This window comes from Schistocerca cancellata, chromosome 4 (genome assembly GCF_023864275.1).
Source record: "Schistocerca cancellata isolate TAMUIC-IGC-003103 chromosome 4, iqSchCanc2.1, whole genome shotgun sequence".
NCBI classification, from domain to species: domain Eukaryota; kingdom Metazoa; phylum Arthropoda; class Insecta; order Orthoptera; family Acrididae; genus Schistocerca; species Schistocerca cancellata.
The window spans coordinates 217,359,783-217,386,209 of record NC_064629.1 but is presented as its reverse complement, the minus strand read 5'-3'; the positions used below and the strand labels follow the sequence as shown (position 1 = coordinate 217,386,209).

Sequence of the window (26,427 nt, the reverse complement as noted above, 5' to 3'; positions counted from 1 at the left end):
ACTCCATAAGTATGATAAGAGCTGAAAATTTTGTGGGACAAAAGTTGCGCGGGACAACGGGGGCCATAATATGACACTGGTTTTTTGTTGCTAGGTGGGGTCACGTCAGAGATATGAAGGTCAACTTTGTTGCTTTTAAATGGGATGCCATAGTTTGGTACTTATTTTCTGATAGCAACTATTGACACAAATCCAATGATGTGTAACAGTAAGGTCTTTGAAGGTGAATGAAGGTCACAAAGGTGGTATGAACGTCCACTTACAAAAGGTGTTCAAGATGATGACCATTGGTATCACTGCAGTGCCACAATCATCTTATCATAGATTGAGTGGTATTCCTTATCACATTGGCACTCATCGAAGCACATGCTCTGACAATTCTCTCTCATATATCATGCAAATACTAAATACTCACTGAATACCGCATATCCATCTACTGTTCCATTGACATGTAAACCCCATTCAATGGTTTTGCAATACAACACTAATAGGAATGGTAAGGCTAGTATTGTCGAATCAAGTGACTGTGAATGATGTATTCCTTTGCAGAACAAGTCGGTATGCTTATTTATGGAGAATGCCAATGAAATTCAGTGAGAGCTAGATATTTATATGCTGAAAGACATCCTCAACGTACTCACCCTACATGTACATTTAAATATGGGTATGATAATTTGAGAACAACTGGATCTTTAATGCATAAGAGGCATAACTGGCAAGGAAAGTTACTAACAAGGAAATGGTGGTTGGTACTCTTGCCACTGTGGTTTGAGCTCCTTGTGTTAGTTCACGTCAAATTGCAAGGGAATCTGGCATGAGCCAGAGTAGTGTGGAACGTATTCTGCATCACCACAAATATCATCCTTCCCATATCAGTCTCCACCAAGAATTAACTGGTATGGGTTGTATGCACCACATTGAGCTCTGCCGATGGGCTCAACTTCAGATTTAGAGGGATGGCACATTTATTAATATGATTTTATTTACTGACAAGGCTACATTCACAAACCATGGAAATGTAAACTTTCATAAGATGCATTATTGTGCAACTGAAAATCCATATTGGCTGCGGCAAGTTGCACACCAAAAATCATGGTTGGTGAATGCATGGTGTGTGATTCTGGAGGACAGAATTATAGACCCCTATTTCATCTAAGGAAATCTTAATGGAAGGAAGTATATCACATTCCTGCAAGAAACATTAGATCTGTTATTCGAAGAAATACCTTTAGGAACATGGAACAGAATGTGGTATCAACAGGATGGGTGTCCAGCACATGTTTTGCTGATGGCTTGAAATGAGTTGCTGAGACAATTCCCAAATCATTTAATTGAACACGGACAAGATGTGTTGTGGCCAGCTTGTTTGCCAGACTTGATACCTCTGGATTTTCTCTTGTGGGGTTTCATAAAAGATATTGTTTATAAAGACATTCCAACTACACCTGAAGAGAGAACTGTCAGAGCATGTGCTTCGATAAGTGCCAATGTGATAAGGAATACCACTCAATCCATGATAAGATGATTGCAGAAAATAAGTACCAAACTATAGCATCCCATTCAAAAAACAAAGTTGACCTTCATATCTTTGACGTGACTCCACCTAGCAACAAAAAACCAACGTCATATTTGGACCCCATTGCCCCACACAACTTTTGTCCCACAAACTTTTTAGCTACTATCATACTTTCGGAGGTATTCTAGGTGGCAATAGATGGTGACTCACTCTGTATATAAGTCATAATGAACGTTATGTTTCAGGGTGGTCATCAAATGATGATACTTAAATATTTTGGTTTGGTAGAGTAACTGAATGAAGTAAAAATACTCTACAACAAAAGTATTAATAATGACTGTAACATAATATTTATAAAGAATTGTTAGGATCAACACTAAGGAGAAACATATGAAGCAGAAACTTTGAGTGAGATGATTAATTACATCTTCAATATTCAGCACTTCAAATCAGATTTCCCATTGCAACATATTTCATTACTCCTATTCTTAAATATGAAAATAGCATGCACAAAGTTCATTTGCAAATTAAAGAAAAACTGATAGGGATTGTTGTCAAAATAGAAACAGTTTAAAGATATATGCAGAAAAGCAGAAAAATATTGTGTTGTATAGATAAGTTCCAGTGAATGATATAAAGTGCTTCTGATGGAAAACAGAAACACACAGTGGCATTAAACATAAATTAAGACCGACATAAAACCTAATCTTCATTTGAAATACTGTCGTTTACATAACATATTCATACTGGACAGGATGATGTTTCCTGCCTCTCTCTTGACATCAACTGACCCAACCAGGAATCTATAGTTTAACATGGAATTCAAATCATGGAACAAATAGATTTTTCTCACATACAGGAAGTTTGCACATAGATGGGTCATGTTAAGCATCATAGAAGACCTGGGTCAGACTTAGGATCAAACCTATTGCATTATAATTACCTATGTGTCAATGCAGAGACATGCAAATGACATTTCATTATAGACCTGCTTCAATTCTTCCTTAAAAATAAAAATAAAAATAAAAATAAAAATAAAAAGAAGTAGGAAAGGGAGGGAAATGGAATCTGCCAATGATAGAAAACAAACTCACTTCTCATATGATAATTCCCCAACAACTTCTGAATCTGGTGTGGTAAAGACCTCTCTACAAAGATAGTTGTATTTTATCTCACTAACAAAGCTTATGTGCTACAGAATTAGAGATATTATCCATTCATTGTTTTTGTGAGCTTGAAAAAGCCTTTGTATTGCCCATAGAATTTTAGCCAATTAAATTAAATAGTTTTTCACATTAGTGTATTAAAACCACAGATTCCATACCTGTTAAAAGGAAAAAGCAACAGTAGCTCCTAACAAGTAAAAATAACTTTAAAAGGAAACAAAAATTTATGGAGTCTTACTTCTACCAAGATGAAAAAAATAAGTACATCTACCATTAAACAAACAAAATTATGTATGAAGTAGTTCAAGATCCCATTGTAGGGAATTGTTATTTTTAATATTTATTAAATACTCAGTGATACATTCTCAGAAACTGGTAACAATTGTACATAATAAAAAATCACTTATCAAAAGAAGAACTGCAGTTGAATCACAAAATTAAATTAAAAAATATTATACATCACAGATGGTACTCCACAAACAACTATCCTGTACAAACAGAACAAACAATCAAAATTCATTTTCAGGAGAAACTCACCAACTTGTAGAATTTGCAAGGCACATTTAAATCACAGCATCCACAAACACACACAAATCCTTCTCTGATCAGATCAAAATACTTTCATTACCACATTTAATTATCTTAGAAGTAGTTCCATGTGAAAAGAAGACTGCAGATACTCAAAACAGTGTAGTATAATATATTATGAGACACTTCACTTTTGGTATCTACATTTAAGCCTCAAACAAAATTTGTGGCTATAAACAGTAAAACAAATTATCCTGCTATATTGAAATAATAAAGATACAACACTATTCAATATTTCTCTGCAGACTTAACTGCTAAATAACATTTATCAAAATGTAGATAAATAAGTATAAACATTCAGTTTTTTAATTTATATAAAATGTAGTCTTTCATCAGTATAATATTGAAAAAAATTATTTCTTAAGTTAAAAACTTTAAGATTCTCAGTCTAATTTTTGAACTTATGCTTTAGTATCCATATGATATTGTGTGCAGTAAGTAATTCCCAGAAACTACCCTTGAGGCATGAGAAGAGATGATGTGGCTACTATGATGAGTAAAAGTGCAGCAGATAGTGTTGTTGGATTGAGAATTAAGTCTCCGACATGAAAAATCTGCATACTACATCTGAGTTGTGAATTGTGTGGTTGATTTTAGGCTGCTCTTAATTATTATGCATATGTCATCAACAAATACACTATCTGATCAGAAGTATCCAGACACTCTTACACAATGTGGATTTGACCACTAGATGTCATGAGAGGCAGACCAACCAGTAAAAAAGAGATAGAGAGTATTATGTTGTCAGTTGAGAAGCAGTAATGGCAGAATAGATTGGTCAGGAGAGATCAGTAACTTCAAATGTGGATTAGTCATTGGATGTCACCTAAGTAACAAATCCATCAGTGCATTTAATCCTTTCTAAGGCTGCCCACATTTACTGTTGGGATGTGACTGTGAAGTGGAAATGTGAAGGAACTGAAGTGGAAATGTGAAGTAACAACCACAACTAAATTAAGACTATGCCACCTTCTTGTACAGTCAGACAGGCACTGTTGAGTGTTGTGTAGGGAACAGTGTACAGTGGTCAAGTATCCCTTCATAAGCCACACATTTCTGTAGTTAATGCTAAGCATTGCTTGAGTTGGTGTAAAGGATGGTGCTACTGAACAGTAGATGACTTGAAATGAGTGATGTGAATTGATGAATCATGCTGTATCCTGCAATAATCTGTTGGAAGTGTCTATGTTTGGTAAATACCTAGAAAACATTACATGCCATCGTGTGTAGTGCCAACAGTGAAGTCAAAGTATATGGTGTTAATGTATGGGGGTGTCTTTTGTTGTTATGGTGTTGTCCCCTTATTGCTGTTATGAAATCAATTAATGCAGAAGCATATGAACACATTTCACAGTGCTGTGTACTACACACAGTAGAGGAACAGTTCACAGGTGGTGATTCTTCATGAGACAATAGTTTGTGGACAGTAACATTCATGAAAAGGACTGGCCTGCCCAGAATTCTGACCTAAATTCAGTGGAATGCCTTTTGGATGATTTACAATGCTGACTTCACTCTAATCCCTAGAATCCAATATCACTACCATCTCTGGTTCTGACTATTGAGAAAGAATAGACTGTCATTGCTCCACAGACATTCAGAATCCTCACCGAAAATGTACCCACCAGAGTTCAAGTCATCAAAAAGCCAAAGGGTGGGCATACCCCATATTAATGGCCATTAATATGTGTTCAGATACTTTTGATGGGATAGTTTATAGAAGAATCTGACGGAGTACTAAAAGACCTAAGTTGAAACAAGGATCCAGGAGTAGATGACATTCAAACTACTGATAGCCTTGAGAGAATCAATCATGACAAAACTCTGTCACCTGGTGTGCGAGATGTATGAGATATTCGAAATACCCTTGGACTTCAAGAAGAGTATAGTAACTCAATTCCAAAGAAAGCAGTTGCTGACAGGCGTGAATAGTACCGAACTATCAGTTTAATAAGTCATGGGTGCAAAATACTGACATGAAATCTTTACAGAAGAATGGAAAGATTGGGAGAAGCCTACATCAGGGAAGATCAGTATGGGTTTCAGAGAAATGTAGGAACATGCGAGGCAATACTGAGCCCACAACTTCTCTTAGAAGATATGTTAAGGAAAGGAAAACTATGTTTATAGTGTTTGTAGGCTTACAGTAAGCTTTTGACAATGTTGGCTGGAATACTCGCTTTGAAATTCTGAAGGTAGCAGCTGTAAAATACAGGGAGAGAAAGGCTATTCACAAATTGTACAGAAACCAGATGGCACTCATAAGAGTCAAGGGACATGAAAGGAAGACAGTGGTTGATAAGGGAGATAGTGAGACAGGTTTGTAGTGTATTACCAATTTTATTCAGTCTGTACATTGAGCAAGCAGTAAAGGAAACAAAATAAATCAAGGAAGAAGAAATAAAAACTTTGAGTTCTTCCAATGTTATTGTTTCTCAGAGAAAGCAGAGGACTTAGATGAACAGTTGAATGGAATGGACAGTATCTTGAAAGAAGGATATAAGATGAGCATGATCGTAACCAAAACAAGGATAGTGGAACATAGTTTAATTAAACCAGGTGATGCTGAGGGAACTAGATTAGGAAATGAGACACTTAAAGCAGTAGACGAGTTTTGGTATTTGGGTGGTAAAATAACTAATGATGGCTGAAGTAGAGAGAATATGAAATGTAGACTGGCAATCGAAAGAAGAGTGTTTCTGAAGAACAGAAATCTGTTGACACTGAACATAGATACATGTCAGGAAGTCTTTTCTGAAAGTATTTGTACGGAGTGTAGCAATGTATGGAACTGAAACATAGATAATAAACAGTTTAGACAAGAAGAGACTAGAAGCTTTTGAAATGTGATGCTACAGAAGATTGCTGAATATTACATGGGTAGATCATGTAACTAATGAGGAGGTACTGAACAGAATTGGGGAGAAAAGAAATTTGTGGCACAACGTATCCAGAAGACAGGGTAGGTTGATAGGATATATTCTGAAATGTTAAGGGATCACCAATTTAGTAATGGAGGAAAGTATGGTGGGTAGAGGGAGACCAAGAGATGAATACAGTAAACAGATTCAGGAGGATGTAGGTTACAGTAGTCATTTGGAGACTGAGAAGCTTGCACAGGATAGAGTGGCATGGAGAGCTGCATCAAACCAGTCTTCAGACTGAAGACTGCAACAACAGCACAGTCTATTACACTTTCTTAAAGTAATTGAAAGGTAATTTATAGAGATTAGAAAGTGGTACATGCCTACCACAAAACCTTTTACGGTTACACATTTTATTGCCCCCATTCTGACTTTAGATTTATTCCTGTAATGCAGTTTGTCAATGTAACCATTTACTTTCTGTTGTGATGGTAAGATACCATTGATAAAAGTGAGATTCCTTTAATTTTAGTGCTCCAAGTATAATTTTATGGTCCACACAATGGTAAGGTTACAGAATACACTAACAGGATAGTCTTTCTTTTGAGCTCTTCTCAGATATTCATCTGGTTTATGTCATCCAGATGGTGCAATATTTCAGCATCCTGACTTTTGCTATCCTCATGCAGTTTTGATGACCTCCTGAAAATGGCGACAAGTCAGCCTGCCAAAATATCTCACCATTTGCATGACACCATCTCACTGAATGCCCAAGAAGAATTAAAATTATTATATGATGGGAAAATTTAAAATCACACACAGTTTTTCTTGTTTATCTCTGCCAGTGTGAGATCATATATGGTTTATGAAAACACAACTAAATGGCAGTTAGAAAACTGCACTGTGAAAAACTATGTCAGCATTCTGTTGAAAATCACTTTGCATAAAAAAAGGGAAACTATGTAAGTAGGGGTGATTTTCTAATTTCAGTTTGAACCACTTGTCACAGTTTGTCAGGAAGTTACCCTTGAGTCACTGATTGATTGCAAAGATAGCTAGATCAAGATTTCATGCTGTAATAGGTATACTATCTCTATAGGTACACTATCTCAAACAGAGAAACTACAATTTCTTACATACTTAATAATTTAGTTAGTTACTCAAAAATCATATTTTTGAAACTTATGTCTGTCAGTGAAGTAAATGATATCTGAAGGATTTCTGCAGTATGGTTTTATTTTTGGTTCTTCATTAGTAGGTGCAATATGATGGTATCATAGCAGCTGGTGACAAATGATTTCAGTGTGTCATAATTGCTTGGTTATTCAATTGTATTTGCTTCACTCTCCTGCTGTTTATCCATAATAAGTTGACAGATTGCTTGGTGGTTATTGGGAACAGCACGAGGTGTGACTTGTCCTCACATTAGGACTGCTGAGTCAATGTCAGCTGCTTGCCACAGTCGTGGCACCATTACGCTTAACAGTGTATACAACGATACTTCATATGTATGAGCAGCTCAGTGTTGGCAGCACTTGGAAATAAATGAATATCTTTCAAATAGTGCCATATTCTCCACTTCTGGCAGTACCAGTAAAATCATCAAGTTATCATGGACAAGCATTATTTTGTGGTATAATCTATACAACAAAACACATAAATGCATTTATGACTTCTTTTTAATTTCATATTTCTATTAATGAGTAAGGAACTGTAAATAAAGGCTTTTCCAGAATACAGGGTTACTTCTTATGTGACATCCTACCCAAATTTTATAGTATGAAGATCCAGCTTAAAATATGTTTAGGTCTCATAAATAATCCTGTTCCAAGAATCTAGTTAGTAAAATTACAGAAAAGATAAACGCATATTTAATATAATACCTGTCATTGGCCCCAGTGCCACTAAGTTTCTATAAAATATGAAAGGCTGATATAGCTTTGTCTACAACTAATAAACTATCATTATAAAAATCCTATTCATTTTCAGTAGGAGCTGATTCTAATTTATGAGCTGTGTCAATCAGTTAGCCACCTAGTTCCTATCTGTCCAATCTATAAAATGTACTGTTCACCTGTTGGTTTCTGCAGAATACTTCTAGTTATATAGAGCAAGGTATCTATTTTTGCTTCATCACAACTTTTAAAATACTGAGTGTGTCTAAAATGTTCAGTGCACAGTATATCAAACAGAAATAAAATAGAAGATACAAACCAAATACTTTTATTCACCTTGAAAACAATATTCATTGGCCACAGAACATATTTGCAACATTTATGATGCTGTGAACTGTCATAAAAGTTTCTTTTGTGGTACAATAAATCACTGAAGTCATGCATCTTTGGATGTCCATCCAAATTCCATGTGAATAACTGTCCTGTTGGACTATTACTATCACTTACCATACACCAGACTGAACCACATTAAGAGACCGATGTAATCTTTAGACTGAAATTGACCTTTGTTAAATGAGTTGCCTGCAAACAAGCATTCCAATGTTGGCTTTGGACCTCTGATCTTGACATCTTCCTACGAAATTACTCAGAGCCACATAGTTTGATGTAATAATATAGTTGATATGTAACAACAGATTAACAGTTAATTAGAGTGCATCCCATTGGAAGGAGGGGACCTGAAAATGAAATCAACACAATCAAACAATGAATCAAATTTTATAGTCGTTCAGCTCATAAAGCAATAGACAAAGTAAAGATAACTTACATTTTTAACATTAATTACTAAACACAATTTAGTTTGGAGTACATAAGGCCATTCGCTAGATACAGTGTTGAAAGACAGTATTTTCAGTTTCAAAAAATTCGTCTACTGTGTAGAAAGGATTATTTACTAGTATTCTGTACAACTTAGCTTTGAAGATATTGACAGGTAACTCTTTTAAATCTATACTTAACTTATTGTACAGCTTAAGTCCAAGAAATAAATATGAATTCTGTGACTTGGATAGTCTTTGATATGGTACATCTAAACATGATTTGTTCCTGGTGTTATGGCTATGTACATCCCTTCTTAATGATATATTTGAAATATTGTCCCTAACATACACTATCCAAACTGTAAAACTGATCGTATATTATCTGTAGGAGGTAGCAATAGGCTACTGACTCACTCTGAACAACATGGAATCCATCAGACCGTCTTGTTTCACGTTGTCATAAAAATTTGTAGAAGAAGAACAAACACAGTGACTTGTCTTCTTTGGTTCTCATGAATCTTTGCTGTGTACATTTTCTTTGCCACCAAATATATTTGTTTTTCTATTGTACTTATTCAATCTTTCTGAGTGTACTGTGTGTAACTTTGTATGAAATAAAATCCAAGATCATCAAGTTATATGTGTTATTTGTTAACTCAGAAATAATGTGTCCTAACAGGTTACTGGTCAAGTAACATATTTTGTGAAAAATTTTTATTGCACATGAAATAATAACAAATATGATCTGCCATGTAAGGTTAGTTTTCTGGCTATACGCAAAGAGAAAAATAACTTAACCTCAAGATGGAAAGTGAGACCCTCCACATAAATAAAGTCAAAGGTGCCGAAAATTGCACTACTTGGAAGTTTCAAGTACGCGTAGTATTGAAAGCACACAATTCTTGGACTGTTGTCAATGGTTCGTGTAATCTACCTGAAGAAACATCTGATGATGATGTATACAGTAAATTGATTACAGCCTGGATGAAGTGTAACACAATAACTTAGCGAATTATCATCACATCAGTTAAAGAAAGAACTATGGTACACATTATGAGCAGCAACAAATTGAAAGAAATATGGGACAAGCTAGTGTCTATTTATGAACAAAAATCTGGAACCAGTGTTTAGATGTTACTACAGCAGCAGTATAGTTTGCAAAAGAAGCCAGCTGATGACATTGTGACACATATTGCTAGAATTGAAGGTCTTGCACATTGTTTTCTGATTCTAGGTGAGTAAATACATGAGCAGATTGTCATTACAAAAATTTTGATGACTCTGCCAGTAGCATACAAATATTTTGTCAGTGCACGGGAATCAGTCCAGGCAAGTGAACAAACACTGCATAATCTGATATCCGGACTTGCCACTGAGGAAGGTAGAATAAATACAAGTGATAACTGTAAAAGTTTAGCACATGTGGCAAGCAACAGCTCTCATACAAATTGTGATAAGAAACACAAGCATTTTGTAAAATCAGGCACTTTTCGTTATTGTCATAAGCCAGGTCACTGTTCTTGTGACAGCTCCAACTTCAAACCAGCATTCACCAAATGGAGAAGCTGTCATTGGAGAAGCAATGTTCAATGCAAATGATTCAGACACAACTGGAGAAGCATGGTATATGGATTCAGGAGCAACTGATTCAGGAGCAGCTGATTCAGGAACAACTGATCACATGCACAATTCACATTCTTGGTTTATCACTGATGAAGAATATCCAGAGGCAAGACCTGCTCGTAGTGGTGACGGAAAATACATTCCACCTAATGGTTCTGAAAAAAAAAGGATGGTACATCAGGAAAGTTAAACAGTTTTTGATGTGTGGCCAGATAAATTTTCAAGATCAGAAGCTTTAGTGTGAAGACTGCATTATTGGTAAAATGTGTAAACTGTCATTTCCATCCACTGATGCCAAATCAAAACCAGCAGGTGAGCTTGTATATGCAGATTTGTGGGGTGAGAAGACTGTGTCGTTGGTGCAAAATATTTCTTGATGTTGAAAGATAACTACAGTCACTGGAGAATGGTGTAGCTCAACAAAAAAATCAGACACAGCTGAATATTACAAAAATTTCTATAAAGTGAGTGAGAAACATTGTTGCAGAGCCATAAAGACATTAAGAACAGAAAATAGATTAGAGTTTTCTAGTTCAGAAGTTAACAAATTGACTAACCAACATGGCATTTTGCAGGAAACAGTGTCATACTGTCCACAACAAAATGGAGTCTTTGAAAGCAAAAATAGAACTGTTGGCAAGTTAACTAGGACTCGTATGCATGCAAGTGGACTGCCAACTGAAATTTGGACAGAAGCTGTGAATTATGCATTTTCACACTCAACTGGACTGGAACAAGTAAAGAAAGGAAGTTGTGCCATGTGAGCTGTGGTTGAGGAAGAAACCAAGCTTAAAATGACTCAGAACTTTTTGTGAAGAAATTTATGTCCATATTCCTAATGTGATGTGGCCAAAATGGGATGCAAAGGCTGAAAATGGTTATTTTGTTTGTTTTGGCCAAAACACGAAAGGTATTGTGTGTGGTTTTCAGACTGGTGACAAAATAAGACTTCACAGAGGTGTTACTTTTATAGTAAAATGGTTTAAGTACAACTGCAGCACATGTAAAACATCAACACCAAGAGCAGTGGACTTTTTTCCATGCAAAATTAAGTTATCATCTGTAGAACACAACCTTCAAAATATTCCTGTGATGCAGGCTTTTACAGAAGTCTGTGAAGGGGGAGATAATGATGCACATTCTAATGATATCAGTGAAAGGAAGCAGTAGCTGATGAAGCTGTCAGTCTAATAGGAAATATCAGTTAAGAAATTGCAGATCGTTAAGACTGCCAGCAAGATACGAGACTCATGTATCTGTTTTAGATATTGTTGAACCAGAAACATATGATTAGACATTTCTATGTGATGAAATAGAAAAATGGAAAGATGCAATAAATGATTAAACTAATTGCTTGGAAGTTAACCAAACTTGAGCATTAATGAATTTACCTGCATCTCACCAAGTCACTGATAAGCAATGAGTGTACAAAATCGTGTATTCTAACAGTGATCACGCTTCACATTTTAAGACTAGACTTGTGGCTAGAGGTTTCAGGCATGTTGCAGGTATAGATTATCTGGAAACTTATAGGCCAGTGACTAACTTTGCCTAATCCATAAAGCACAACCCATTGTCACCTACAGTAACTGTGTCTTGAACAATTTGATGTCTGAACTGCTTTTAGCAGAAAACATTTGTATGAATCAACCAAAAGGTATTGAAGTTGGGACTAAGCATATGTGTAAACTAAATTGAAGTGGGTGTGGTCTGAAACAAGCTTCCATGTGCTGGAAAAAACATTTTGCAGTAGTTTTATGTAAATCTGGACTCCAGCCAACAAATGCAGATCCATGTGCAGTTACCAATCATGACACAAATAATCTATTAATCTTGACAGTAATGTGCATGATGGTCTGACAGCAGCTAAATATCCTGCTATCATTAACTTTTTGCTGAGTGAAGTATGAAGAGAATTTGACATCACGTCCAGAAAATTGTGTACCTACTTGAGCCTGCAGACAGAGCAGTTAGCAGATGGTCCTACTTTTCTGCATCAGGAGACCTATGCCATGAATATTCTATGCTGCTTCAGGCTGTAAGTTACTAATCCCATAATAGCACCTGCAGACCATCACCATCAGATGTGTGCCAGTATCCATAAAAAGGGACAGAAGGACATGCCCAGAGTTCCATATAGGCAAGCTGTGGGTAGTCTGATGTATTTATTGATAGGAACATAGCCAGACATTACTTTCACAGTCTACAATTTGAGTCATCATCTTGAGAAATGAAAATTCATTGGAATACTGTGAAAAGGATACTGGAATAAGTTAAAGGCATTATGAACTATGGACTTCAAAACAGGAAAATCACATTCATACCAACAGTGATGCAGACCATGCTGGTGATATGTAAACTAGGAAATCCATAACTGGTATACTGTTAAAGCTTGGTGTATCATGATTACATGGGGTTCAACAGAGCAGAAAGTGTTAACGCTTTCTACAGCTGAGGCTGAATACATTTCAACCAGTCAGACAATGAGAGAAATTGTTTGGCTGAAATGCTTGCTGATTTACTAACCAAACCATTACTACTAAACACGACACTTCATACACAGATGAAAATTCTGAACATCCAAATAAGCCAGAACATTTGTGAGAGACTTCTAAACATGTGATAGTTAATTTGAATCCCCTTTGAGTGGGAGTGTTAACAACATGTTGAAAAAAGTCAAAATTTATTCGATATACTTGTAAGAAACTCAGTCATTTGTCTTCTTTGGTTCTCATGAATGTTTGCTGTGAAGATTTTCCTTGCAGCCCAATTTCTTTGTTTGTTCATTGTACACATCTGATCTTTTCCAAGTGTCATGTGTGTAATTGTGTATCAAATAAAATTCAAGTTTATCATGTTCATGTATTATTTGTTAGCACAGGAATAAGCTGTTCCAACACACAGCTTTTACAATATGGTTTGCAAAGAGAGCAAGTTGACTTCTACTGTATTAATGTATCTGATATTTATGCTGGATAGAGGGTAAATTGTTTATGAACAGTAATTATAGCAGCTTGAAATGTGAATGTGAAATGTCATCATCTGCATGGTTGGGGATGAACTCAAGATATTTGTGACATTCTTGGCTATTATAACATCACTTAATGCAACATGATTGAAAACTAAGTAGAAATTAACAAGCAGGCTCAGTTCAGATGAGAAATGTCTCACTGGTGACCTGATATTGCCTATTAGGTAATTAATTTACTGACAGAAAGCATTGTGTCACTGAACTACCCACTCAAAATTTCAGCAGTATTGACACTTGATAAGTTCCTGATTCATTTTTTCCTGTGGCTGGACTTTTATCAACACAGCCTAAACAATAAGGCATTACAGCTCAGGTATGATATCCTCTTGAGCAAATGCTGTTAGTAGCAAATCTGTCTCTAGGGAGATTTTATACTAACATTTCTTTAATGAATGGAAATGGACATGAGCACTTGGCGTCATTGGCCAGGAGGCCCTGTGCGGGGCAGGTCCGGCCACCTTAGTGCAGGTATCATTACATTCGACGCCACATTGGGTGACCTGCATGCCGGATGGCGATGAAATGATGATGAAGCCAGCACAACACCCAGTCCCTGAGCGGAGAAAATCCCCGACCCAGCCGGGAATCGAACCCGGGCCCGTAGGACGGCAATCTGTCACGCCGACCACTCAGCTAGCGGGATGGACACTTTAATGAATGAGAAACACCAAGTGCTAAAATTCACTGTGGCAATACATCTGATATAAATGAAGTTACTAAGTTCATAATTTTACTTGTATAAATCCTCCCACTCTATGGTCATGTGCAGCAACCATGTTATATCTTCAGTAGGAAAAATCAGTCTAGGTCACAAAAATAGCATAAGCTTCACTGAGGCATCTCAACTTTTTGAGGCATCATCAGAAATTGTATAGGAACTGCTGGTGATGCATTAGTCATAAGTAGTTGAAATTTTTGGTGTGCACCCTCAGTGAATGCCTGCACCTATGACCAAATATGGCCACACTTCCAAGCTTGACACAAATGTTGGTATACAAATTGTAGTGCCCATGAATACATAATCACATGTGCACATACTACATGTATACCAACATTTGTATCAAGCATAGCTGCATGCCTTCACTGAAGGTGTACACCAAAATTTCAACTACTTATGACTAAGAAGTTACTCACAGTTCCTACAAACTTTCTGAAGATACCTCAAAAATGCTGAAACTGTCATAAAGCTTATACTATTTTTTCTATCTAGACTTTGTTTTCCTACTGAACATTTTCTTACTATTAAAAAGTGGAAGCTTTTTGCCCAAAATATTTTGTATCAGACATAAAATACTGAACAATAAAATGTACACATTGCACTTGTAAATGCACTCGATGTCAAAAAAAAGATGAAGGAATTATCCAAATCGGATGGAAATCAGTAGATGTGATGTATATGTACAAGCAAACAAATGACTACAATTTCAGAAAAATTGGATGGATTTATTCAAAAGAACAAGCATCACAACTGAACAAGTTAATAAAGCATTGGTCCACCTCTGGCCCTTATGCATGCAGTTATTTGGCTTCACATTGACTAAGAGAGTTGTTGGATGTCCTCATGAGGAATATCATGCCAAACTCTCTTCAATTGGCACATTAGATCATGAAAATGCCAAGTTGGTTGGAGGGCCTCCAAACATTCTCCACTGGGGAGAGCCCCTGTGACCTTGCTGGCCAAGGTAGGGTTTGGCAAGCATGAAGAAAATCACTAGAATCTCTTGCTGTATGTGGGCATACATTATCTTGCTGAAATTTAAGCCCAAGATGGCTTGTAAAATATTATCACCATACTGCTGTACTGTAAGAATGTCACAGATTACTACCAAAGGTGCCCTGCTATGAAATGAAATGACACCTCAAACCATCACTTCTGGATATTAGGCCATATGCAGGGCAAAAGTCATGGTGGTATCACACTGCTGTTCAGGACATCTCCAGACACATCTTTGCTGGTTATCAGGGCTCAGTTCAAAGCAGGCTTATCACTGAAGACAATCCCACTCCAGTCAGTGACATTCCAGGCCAAAGATCTGACTGCCCCCAGCATATGGCCTGAACCAGGAGTGACAGTCTGGGATGCTATTTATTTTTATAGCAGGACCTCTTTGATTGTGATCCACGATACCCTTATAGCACAGCAGTATGGTGACAATATCACCCTTTGTGTCAAACCATCCTATGCCCTAAGATATATACTATTTATTGGCTATACAAACTGAAATATACTTTCTGACATTTAATTGAAACTGTCTGAACACCATTACCAGCCATTACTTTAATTTTTATTGCACTCAGGACTTACATTTCAGCAATAAAATGTCCAACCTCATATGGTGAGAGTTTCTACTGCTTGTCTTTGTGCTTGCCAAACCCTATCTTGCCCAGCAAGCCCGCCGTATCTCTTGCCAGCTGAGAACATTTGGAGCATTATGGGCAGGGCCCTCCTACTGGCTCAGGATTCTGATGATGTAAAGTGCTACTTATGCAGAATTTCACACAGTAGGATTTCACTCAGGAGAATGTCCAACAACTCTGTCAAGCAATGAGAAGCTGAATAAGTGTTTGTATAAGGGCCAGAGGTGGACCAATACATTATTAACTTGCTCAGTTAGTGAAACTCTTTCTCTTGAATAAATAGTCCAATTTTTATGAAATTGTAATCATTTGTTTGTCTGTACATGTACATCACATCTACTGATTTTTTGTCCCATTTGGATAATTCTATCATCGTGCATGTTTTTTTAAGGAGTATTATTACGAACATTCAACAAAAAAAATAAAATGAAATGAAAATAGGCTATAAAACAAGAGATTTAACTGTATAATGTATGCTGTAGGAAATTGTTGATCCTGAAAATCAGTAACTAACCCTTGAATGGGTGCAGCATTTCTTATAAAACAAGTGGGCATGCAGCATACTTTTTACACTTGTAAAGAATATCTGTTTTTATGTTACCATGGTAAACATGTATGAGCTAAGTCACAGTTTAATCACAGTTTAACTAAAAAATGATAAAATAAACATATGTTATATTAACTAAATCACTGTTTAATCAACCATAATGAAATAAACTTTAATTGTATCACTGTGTTGCTGTGTACAAGTGTTACCCCACAGCAGTGATCCACTCAAAGCATTAAACAACACAGTGGCATCATATCCCAATCAAGCACTTATTCAATTACCAATTTTCACATAGGCAACAGCCCCATCATGGGATTGTGCTGCTAGCTCATAACCTGGGTCATTTCCTTACATGGATCATAAATTTTTTGGCACCTAGTTTGTTGTTTATTTTATATTGCTACTACTCAGTTTGACAAATGACAACACAACTTCTCACTGAATTAGCCGAAGCAATAATGAAGGAATAGGTATGCCCATGCAACTGTAAAACAACAATGTAATGATACAAGGTGATGTTATTTGTGATTGGTGCACTTTATACGTGGGCACGCCCAGTCAAGGGTTAATAACAAAATATAAAATATTTAATGTAATACCACTCAAGTTCATGAAACAGTTTTTAAGGGCAGTATATGCCGCCATCAAAAAAAGGCAAGCACCCAGAAGGAGTGGATGAAATGAACTGAAACTTCACAGGTTGAGAGAGTATGTAATGTTATTTCAGTGTACAAAATCATTTCACATTTACGAAGAATATTGAAGCTGGTTATCAGGGCTCAGTTCAAAGCAGGCTTATCACTGAAGACAATCCCACTCCAGTCAGTGACATTCCAGGCCAAAGATCTGACTGCCCCCAGCATATGGCCTGAACCAGGAGTGACAGTCTGGGATGCTATTTATTTTTATAGCAGGACCTCTTTGATTGTGATCCACGATACCCTTATAGCACAGCAGTATGGTGACAATATCACCCTTTGTGTCAAACCATCCTATGCCCCCTGTCCTCAATGCATGCTATGATTAAGTTTGGAGGGGTATCATCAAGCTGTTTTATCCACTCCTGAGGCAAGCCGGTAGTCAACTGTTGTAACCAGTCCTTGACACCCTGAGTACTGGCACTGGGAGGGAGTTTATGTCCAAGCTGGCCCCACACATGTTTTATCATAGATAGATCTGTGGTTTTTGTTGGCCACAGAAGTGCCTCAATGTCAGGCAGACAGTTCATAGAGATACAAACCATTTGTGGATGAGTGTTATTCTGTTGAAAATAGCACCATGTTACTGTTTCTTAATGAACAACACTTAAGGATGCAGGACGTCCATGACATATTGTAGTGCCATCAGAAGTTCCCTCTATTATCACCAGCCATGGATAGAAGGCATACTGATTGCTTACCATCTATGACCCCAGGAGTAACACTACTGTGCCTCTCCAAAACATTGGAAGAATGAGACCTCTCACCAGGTCACCAACATACGTATCAATGATGGTCATCTGTTAGTGTAGAACCATGATTCATCATTGAATGCAATGTGATGCCATTAATCAGCAGTTCATGCTTCCCTGTCATGGCACCACTCCAAACAGAGCTGCCTGTGTTGTGGTGTTAATGGCAACCTACACATCGGATGGTAATTCCCTAGTCCAGCTGTTGCTAGTCTCTGACCAATAATGTAGGATGACATAGAATGTTGCTGGGGCCTCAGTTTGCAGGTGCAGATGTGAACGGGTACACAATATAGCACTCCTTCATTGTGGTCAACTGGAATTTTGATGACGAGTGCAATCCGACCTTGGGTCATCGTCACATCCAAATGCTCCACAAATTTGGATATTGCATGAGTCAACCTGCCAGCCAAATGGAGACCTGCAGTGAGGTATTGCTTATAACACTGTCTCACATGAGTATGCAGCATCTCCATGTCTTTCACGGTGATCACTCTGCTTCTGACACAGTTCACACATTGACCTGGCCTGGTAGCAATACTAAACACAAACAACACTAATGCACTCTGGTGGCCATTCTACCTGTTACTGAGAACAGTAGCTCTAATCATTTACATATCAGTAGATGTTATGCATGTGTAGGCAGTTACATTAACATCTGAACATGTCTTCTGGGTGCTTTACTTTTTTTGTTAGGCAGTATGCTCATCAGAAACAGTGCAAGCTACCATCTTCAGTCTGTATTACAAAGTAAAGTCCAGTCCACAAAGTATCAAAGTGATGCTTATGACAGAGTCCACGATATTAGCACCTGCGCCAAATCAGTAGCACACTGGCCACGCAATTCACAGATCACACAACTGACTCAGACCAGATCTGGGATGGTTTACAATGGGTTTAAGAAAAAGATGTGGCCAAACTATCAGGAAACATTCCTGACATGTAGAGGAAGGAAATATGTTATATGGACATGGGTCTGGAAATGCTTTACTTCCATGTCAGAACTCAGTTTCTACCCATGTCTGGTGTGGGCAGTCATGAGTGCATGCGGTCTGCTTGCTTGTGTGTATAAATTGTGTATGTTTCTCGTTTGCTGATGAAGGCTGTGGCCAAAAACTTTATTTAAGTGTCTTTTAATTGTTCCTGTCTGCAACTTAATGTGTCTCCTTTATGGTAAGTGGCAATATGTCTTTCCCTACATTGTTGTTGTTCTTCTGTCTATGGTGAATGTTTCCTGAAAGTTTTTTTCTGTTACACCCTATATCCTGGATTCTCATATGGTCTCACCAGAAGGCACTCCTGACAATTATTACCCCTTTGTATAGTTGCGCTACAGTGATCAACAGTAATGTTGCACCAGCTGTTCAGTTTCCATAGTGACATTGGGTGGTGCCACTTAAGTTTGCTTCTTCTGCTCCTATTTATCATCATAATTTTCTACTTACTGCTGTGACTTCACTCAACATCAACATAAGTCCACTGTTGACTTGTATATGGGTATCCACTGCTTCTTTGTGTATGTCATTGTATTACTTACGCCCCACAAAATGTGTCAGTAGTTATTATCTTTCAAATAGATAATTATTGTCTTCCAAATGGACATCTTCCTCTCAGTGAGGCTGTATATAGCCATTGATAACTTGTCTTATTTGTATTTCAAACAGTCATGTAAAATGTGACATTGCATCTTTTTTCCTGACCTATTGTCATCCACACTTCCAGTGGCCAATAAGACAATTATAAGACTGCTCACTTATAATCATTATGCCATGTGCCAAGATTATTAATATGTTGTCAGCATACCAATATAGGCATTTTTGTTTTAGGTAGATATTTCTGAGCCCTTATTTGTTATAATGTTCCCCTAGCATGTTGGTATGTTGTGGTGACAGGTGGAACAGAACACAGAATGAGCTTACATGTTGAGAGAAATAAATACCAGTCTGTCTCATATTGTGCATACGTGATGACGATAGTAAGCTTAGTTATATGTCAGTGTAGCTATCATTTCAATATAATCGATACACATGGTTATAACATATATTTCCAGTCGATGGTAATGTAGACACCAAGGAGGTCACTCACACTGAGTCATCTTCATCTGTTATGAGGAAGAGTTTAGAAATTAAGTGAATTCTTTATGTATTATGTAAAGTGTCATATCAGTGAAATGGTGCTTGTCTGGGCTAATTACATGTCTGTTAATGTACTTATACACTACCAAAAATTAAAGAAATTTTGTAATGTGTGTTTCTTAAAACACAAAATTGGTATAGAGAAGTCCCCATTGCATCTTGCAGAAGTGCTGCACTATGCAAACTTGACACTCCAAAGACCATGTGCAGTATCAAAATATTGGATTAGAAACTGAGAGGAACTACATTCAAACTCTTCCTCAACCACATCAGTTTAAATTTTTTGTGACTTTTCTGTATCAAAGAATGGAATTCTTTTCTCTTGCTGGACCATATGCTGTGCAATTAATCTATGACAAGCTAAAACTGTGTGCTAGACAAGAATTCAGACATAGCTCCCTTGAACAGTACTCTTCTGATTGAATAGCATGAGTATGTGTCATGGACCCAGAAATTCAACTTACCATCCTTTCCTCCTCATTACTTACATTCTGCCAAGCAGTCCTCCTATCATTTTTTGGTATAACAATGATAAAGTGAACACTGATGAAGTGAGGAGTACCTCACATTCACAAGTCTAAAGGACAATGAAATTACTTAACATAGCTGGCTGGAGTGGCTGAGCGGTTCTAGGTGCTGGAACATTGCTACCGCTACGTCGCAGGTTCGAATCCTGCCTCGGGCATGGATGTGTGTGATGTCCTCAGGTTAGTTAGGTTTAAATAGTTCTAAGTTCTAGGGGACTGATGACCTCAGAAGTTAAGTCCCATAGTGCTCAGAGCCATTTAAACCATTTTAACTTAACTTTTATCAACACATGTGCTGTCTTGATCATTCGCAACAAGACAAAACTGAGTGCCCCACATGAACTCAAATCCAGACACCTTCCTTTCATATGTGATGCTTTTCTAATTGAATCATCTAATCATATATCATTTACATCCCCAAAGTTTCAAATCTTCATTAGTTCCTATTCATTCCTTATATTGTTGTTGAAAATTTCTGGATTGTTTCATTCAGGATGGCCATAGTTAACTCTTTTCGTGTTTATTTTGTCAATTGAACAGCGCTCTGCCCAAAGAGAACTTCTTCCACATGTCATGTTATACATTAACAGGAAAAATTGGTAATTAGGATTTGTAGAACTGGTAAAAGATTCATATCCTCCAATAGAGCATTGTTTCCACAATCTATCTCCAAAATAGTGAACATTTGTTCCTTCAAACTGAAATACTTTTCAGTATAGAAATACTGTAAGTCCAGAAGTCTTTCTCTGTGGCATCCTTGTATGAGAGATGCAATGTATTCTAACTGTCAGTTGTGAACTATTACTCAACATTTCAAAGATTATCTCCATATTCTTTGTTGCAGTAACATCTTTTTACTAAAATCTACTTCTGAATTCAGTCTACTGTGCTGCCTGCTGCAGATGACTAACATTTGGATAATTTTTCACGGAACATTTTCACATAACAAGACAGTGTGATGTGCAGATGGCTGGAAATCAGTATGATAGAGGCAACTTAAGAGTGCAGCAGAACCTCCACTCTCATTCTGAGAATATTAATTTCATAAAATTTTCATAATCAACAAAACTACGATGAGAACATAAAACAGGGATACTCCCATTTTTCCTGTAATAATGAAACAACTGATGAGACAGTAACATTTCTGGCTGCATTTTAGTGACTCTGAAGTAAAAAAAAAATCTTTTTCAGGCCCTGTCATCAAGAAACAAACATTACAAGAGGGATGTTATTGGCAGTGACAAGAAAAAAGTTGTATTCTTTGGCGCGTAGGACCTGCTGATGTTTAAATGAAACTGCTTATGTGTGGCTATTAATGTTGAAAGTATAAATAACACACACAGATAAATAATTAAGCTTCACAAATAATTGAAAAGTGTTCTGAAATTGTAAAGACACTATAGGCATTACACAATAGCTTATGTTAATTCGTTAACAATTCTTGGATATATGCACTAGGAAAAAAGCAATGTTACAATCACCTTTTGGGTTTACTTATTTTCATTATTGTATCTTTAATATACTCATTGCTACTAACAACATTATGATTCTCCTATAGCGAGACTGTTCCGCCTGAATCAAATAAAGCAACATCAAACTGAATTACATGTAAGCTAAGTTGATCCATAACTTGGCACTACTGCCAAATGTCATTATACAAAATAGGATTGGAATGTTACTAGTATCTTATGTTCCACAGTTAAGTGTTGCAAATCAGACACCTTTTTACCTTATATTATGTGACACAAAATGCAATGTGTCACATGAAGTTTACTTTAACACCTCCTTTGTTTTTCTACAACTGTTACATGTATGTTGCCATATTTAATGTAAATGCATTTCATTCTACATATACACCAGTAAAAACTTAAAATAAATAAAAAACTAATTTAGTTATTTTCCTTTAAACAGTATCTCTACATATACTATAGTTAGAAGCTTTCTTCCTCATTTTTCCTCAGTCTACACTGCCAATCAATAAACTACACTTTTAAAAGAGTTTTCTTTCATAAATAAGGTGGAACTGGATAAATACCAAAGTCTGTCAAAGAAATATAGATGAGTTGTTTTAGAAAGAGGTAAACTGACTTTTTGTAGAGTCTGTAATGCTCTGCCAATCATCCTGAAATACTTGGCATTAATGACTGACAGATAGATACGAGCTCACTTTTTTTTTTTTTTAGATATGTCACATTACATAACAATTTTTAACTACAGTTCTAAAAGTTCTGGAAGCAGTTCTGGGCTCAAACTTTTTAATGCTCTCTAAACTCAAGATGCATGAACTGGTTACAGGATTTTCCTTTTGTGACATTAAATGTTCTTCTTTTACTATGTGTTTGCAGAATATTTCTGAGAAATGCAAAATTATAGCACAGCTTCTATAGAAGAAGAAAGAGAATAACACTGTGTAACACTAAAAGCAACTACAATACATTAAATATCAACAGGTGTGAGGGCTCCAGATCTACAATGAATCTGCTGTTTTATGGACTTTAGCAAGAGTGCATGAAAAATGAGCCCATATCCATCTTTCAGACATAAGTGACATATACAAAGGGAACTCAGACTATAACTTAGTTATGAAAAGCTCCAAGCCACTGTGTTTTAAAATGATGAATTTAAACTCATACTAAACGTTTTTGTCTGTAAGTGAATCATTTTGTGTCAGTGAACATGTATATCTATATAAAAATGAATTTGCTCTAGCATGAAAATTTTGTCTCACTGTTCAAATAAACAAGTATAATAAAATGTATTTAATATGCTTTTATAAAAGACAGGTTAGAAATATCTGAAGAAATATCAATGTAATGTGAATTTAAACTTGAGGCAAACTTACTAATTGGGAAATAACTGATGTTTTAGTGACTATTCAGCTTTGAACCAAGGCTATTCCAGTGACAGAATATTTTAATAACAATTAAAATGTAATCAGATGTGAAAGTAACACTACCAAAAATGTTACACTACAGGTGTTTCATACAACTCTCAAGCAAAATATACCCTGTTCTTTTGAGTATAACTGACCCTACATCTCATCACCCCTGAAGTGCATGTCATCAATGGAACCATTAAAAGCAATGGTAATACCAGTTCAATTACAGGCCCTGTCTATCCAACACTATGGTAACCTACTATGACTCCCTCAGCAGAATTAAATGCAGAAAAGACAGACTATGTTTAGCATAATGTTCCAGAGACTTCCTCAGCAGAATTAAATGAAAACTCAGGCAGAAAATACAGATTACATTTAGTATTGTGTTACAGAATAATGAATTCTGACAAGGAACCCCTTGAGTGCAGTGTCGAAAGTTCAATATTTAGTAAGGCTCATTTGAAAGTGTTGTGTTAACAATTATGACAGGCAAAATATTAGCTGCTAATGACTCACCATGTGCATCAGGGGGGTTACAGAAAATGAGTGTCAGGGATGTGCAGAGATCAACCTTATATGGTATGTATTACACTTCACAAAATGGACGTTGTTGACAGTCAATAAAATTTCAAAACAAACCATTAACTTGCACCATGAACACTGAATGAAAAATAGCATGCCACAATGATCACAAAGGTTCACACCATCAAGATTGAAGAAAACTCATTGGGAGTTACCAACCATGCAAAAAATTCAGCTCAGTATCCACTCCTAAAGAGTGCCTATAGAATCATATTGACATAATGAGGTGATAAGAATAGATAGGATTTGACGGCATGCGACCAAATGTGAAACTGTTTGTTGTGGAGCTTCTCATGAAACTGGCTATTCTTTAAGGCATAGCTGCAGACAGTGTGATGATAGATTTTACATGCAAAGAAAAAACAAACATCCAGAGACTGAATTTATCCAATGGTTCCAGTTGATATGAACTGCAATGTCACACACTTTTCAGGAGGGGTAGTTTGATCTAAAGGAGTATGATTTTTATATACAAACCAGGAATCAATCAAAATCAAGTTATTTTGAGCAGATATTGGCCAAAAGCAGTGTGCATACACTATGTGATCAAAAGTATCTGGACACCTGGCTGAAAATGGCTTACAAGTTCGTGGTGCTCTCCATTGGTAATGCTGGAATTCATTATGGTGTTGGCCCACCCTTAGCCTTGATGACAGATTCCACTCTCGCAGGCATACATTGAATCAGGTGCTGGAAAGTTTCTTGGGGAATGGCAGCCCATTCTTTATGGAGTGCTGCACTGAGGAGAGGTATCAATGTCGGTCGGTGTGGCCTGGCACGAAGTTGGCTTTCCAAACCATCCCAAAGGTGTTGTATAGGATTCAGGTCAGGACTCTGTGCAGGTGAGTCCATTACAGGGAAGATATTGTTGCGTAACCAGTCTGCCACAGGCCGTGCATTGTGAACAGGTGCTCGATCATGTTGAAAGATGCAATTGCCATCCCCGGTTTGCTCTTCAAAAGTGGGAAGCAAGAAGGTGCTTAAAACATCAATGTAGGCCTGTGTTGTGATAGTGCCATGCAAAACAACAAGGGGTGCAAGCCCCCTCCATGTAAAACATGACCAAACAATAACACCACCGCCTCCGAATTTTACTGTTGGCACTACACATGCTGGCAGATGACATTCATCAGGTGTTTGCCATACCCACACCCTGCCATCGGATTGCCATATTGTGTATCATGATTCATCACTCCACACAACACTTTTCCACTGTTCAATCATCCAGTGTTTATGCTCCTTACACCAAGCGAGGTGTCGTTTGGCATTTACCAGCTTGATGTGTGGCTTATGAGCAACCGCTCAACCATGAAATCCAAGTTTTCTCACTTCTCGCCTGTCATAGTACTTGCAGTGGATCCTGATGCAGTTTGGAATTCTTGTGTGATGGTTTGAGTGATGTTTACCTAAAACACATTATGACCATCTTCAACTTTGGCAGTGTCTGTCAGTCAACAGACAAGGTTGGCCTGTAAGCTTTTGTGCTGTACATGTCCCTTTATGTTTCCACTTCACTATCACATTCGAAACAGTGGACCTAGGGATGTTTAAGAGCATGGAAATCTTGCATAGAGATGTGTGCTACAAGTGACACCCAATCACCTGACCATGTTCAAAGTCTGTGGGTTCCATGGAGCACACCATTCTGCTCTCTCACGATGTCTAATGACTACTGAGGTTGGTGATATGGAGTACCTGGCAGAAGGTGGCAGCACAGTGCACCTAATATGAAAAACGTATGTTTTTGGGGGTGTCCAGATAATTTGATAATATAGTGTACCATAGTTGTAGTTAACTTATACCCATTTTCCCACTTTCACACTTGCTGTGATGTAAATATTCCCTACTGCCCTTGCAAGATCCCTCTAATGAGAAAGAATCTTAGGGGGCAGAGCACCTCCAACGTCTCGTGCCACAATAAATAACTTTCCAGCCAATTTACCATCCAAATTAACAGTCAGCATAATTGAGTACAAATGCCTCAAGGCATTGATGCTAGCTGATCTTGATGCAACAGTCTTGGTACCTTTAATTTCCAGGGTTCCTTTCATATGCATTTCCTCTTCAAATTGTGATTGATCAGATCTGAAAACAAATTCCTTACTGAAAAATGGGATATTTGTTTATCTCATCCGTAAATTTTGAGGCCGATTCAGTAGTTTGCTGTGCATCATCAAGTCCTCTCTCGAATGTCCACAGTTTTTCTTATGCACTACACGGTCATGTTGATAAAGGCTTATTCAGAATCTGTTCAGAATTGCTTTTTTATGATGCTATAGATGATCTTCCATGTACATAATTAGTATAGTACCTAGTATTTGGACAGCAATTGTCTTTTACTACCTCTTACTTGAGACTGGATTTGTGCCTCCCTGTCTCACAAGGATGGTGAACTGCAGGGTTTGACACCTGTTCCAGTATCACTTTCACTTGTTAAGCTCCTGTA

General features: G+C 37.0%; 1 protein-coding gene across 1 annotated transcript in view; it reads left to right on the top strand.

Moving 5' to 3' along the window:
* The window catches only part of LOC126184824 (putative ammonium transporter 3), a 265,519-nt gene extending 243,693 nt beyond the window's left edge, over positions 1 to 21,826 (top strand). Inside the window, exon 11 of the mRNA XM_049927407.1 lies at positions 21,713 to 21,826. The gene's annotated coding sequence lies outside the window, so the exon portion shown is untranslated. The remainder of the gene's footprint in view (positions 1 to 21,712) is intronic.
* The last annotated feature ends 4,601 nt before the right edge of the window (positions 21,827 to 26,427 follow it).